Source organism: Ambystoma mexicanum, chromosome 4p (assembly GCF_040938575.1).
Source record: "Ambystoma mexicanum isolate Mex_15411 chromosome 4p, UKY_AmexF1_1, whole genome shotgun sequence".
In the NCBI taxonomy this organism is placed as follows: domain Eukaryota; kingdom Metazoa; phylum Chordata; class Amphibia; order Caudata; family Ambystomatidae; genus Ambystoma; species Ambystoma mexicanum.
In genome coordinates, this window is record NC_090927.1 from 1,183,310,496 (window position 1) to 1,183,312,356 (window position 1,861).

The following is a 1,861-nucleotide window of genomic DNA, read 5'->3' on the forward strand; positions in this document are numbered from 1 at the left end:
GCTCTCCTCTATCCTCCGCACGTGTTTCACCATCCAGGTTAGAATGGCTCTTCAGGAGGAGAAGTGCAGTGCTGCTCTGATTCATATAGATCCCACATTTTGTAGCTTCTTATTATTTTGCCCGGCGGTATTCATAGCCGTATATGCCAATACAGATTAGAGGGGATTCCCTGGTCAGGCGAAAATGCCCCTAAAAGTATAGATGACTCGCTGGATTGTCTTCGTCCAGCCATTTGCTTTCCGATTGCCAATCCTGCAATTGTAATTGGTTATTTATAACGCCAGAGGTTTCTAAGCACGGACTGGGGGATCGAACCTGTGTTGCTCCGCGTCGTCTTGCTTCCAAGACGAGCGCGTTGCCCCAGAGCTATCCTCCCAAGACGCAAGAATCAGACTGCCTGAAACCAGTCCTTGTCAAAAGAAAGACTAATGCCACTATTCCTTGGCTATTCATTGAGAAGATTGTGAGCATCCCTGATGGCCCGTGCTGCCTCCCAATTCCCAAAGGTGCATCCAATATGTAGATTTCTGGAGTCTCCCTGAGGTGCCCTCGAGCAAATCATCGGGAATCAGGTGTGCAGCTGAACCTCTCACAGATTCAGCAGCCATCTCCACATTTGCTCCAACTTTTGGCTGTGTGAATCGAGTGTAAAGAGCTGCACCTGAGGTGCTCACGGGTGTCTGTCTCCTGATTTTCTCCAGAGCAAAGCCTTGTGTATCGGGCCCATAGTTTAGCTTGCATGTACAGCGTGCAGTCTAGGCTGCATTTTGCAAGGAGATTGAGGCTTCAGAATTATCCCAGCAGGTCTGTTATCACAATGTATGTATGTATTTGGGCCCACTACACCAAAAAAAGAGTGATACATATCTTAAGTGTTTTTTTTAGAATATGGCACAAATGTTTATTTTAAACCTTTCACTGCACTTATGATTTTTATTAGGTCACATTTTTCCACTGCATCCATGTCCTGCCAGTGAAATGGTTAATATTGAAATGTTTCAGTGAAATGTTTTACAATGTTTTTTATTGTGAGTTTCTATAGAGTAATGTCAAACTGCGGACATATTGAAAAAGTGCACAGATGATATGATATGCCCTGCTATGTTATGTTACTACTCAGGGTTTTCCAACTCCAGGCCTCGGGTTCTGGCATCCTGACTGTTTTTATGGGACATCCCTCATTAACATTCATGAGAAAAATTGTGCATGATTTAAGGCTCGTATGCAAATTGATCTCATGAATATCAATGAGGGATATCCTGACAGTCCAACGTGCTTCTGGCCCTAGAGGCCTGGAGTTGGACAACCCGGTGTTACATCATGTCGGATATGCACAGTGCTCATGCCATGCCCAGGCACATTTAAAGCCCTGGGTGTGGCACAGGAGGCACAAGGAACTAAAAGGGAAGGAAGACGAGGTTACAACGGAGGTGGAGAAGACGAATTGAAGAGACATTTGGGGTTAACGTAGAAAAGGCAGTCCATGGGGACTTTAGGTGGGACCAAGGGATGTTATCTTGTAAAACAGCAGCATTTGTGGCTAGAGAAGACTGAGACACCCTTACAAAAGAGAGAGTTGCATTCAAATGTATCCAAGAAAGTGTACACCGGTATCAAGAGCAATGCGTGATATATGCAAAATAGACCATTTGAGGCGGCAGAACAGACTAAGAGCAGCGGTGGAAATGGAAAAAAAATTGGTGGGGGATCACACAAGGGCTAGGGTGGGGGTGCGAGGAGGCGGAGTTAAGGGGGCGGAGCTGGCAGTTTACCTCCGATCAAAGGAAATGTCTAAAATAATAGTTTAAAACAGCACTATGTCTTTCATGCTGCTTCTTTTCCAAACTATATATCAATTCC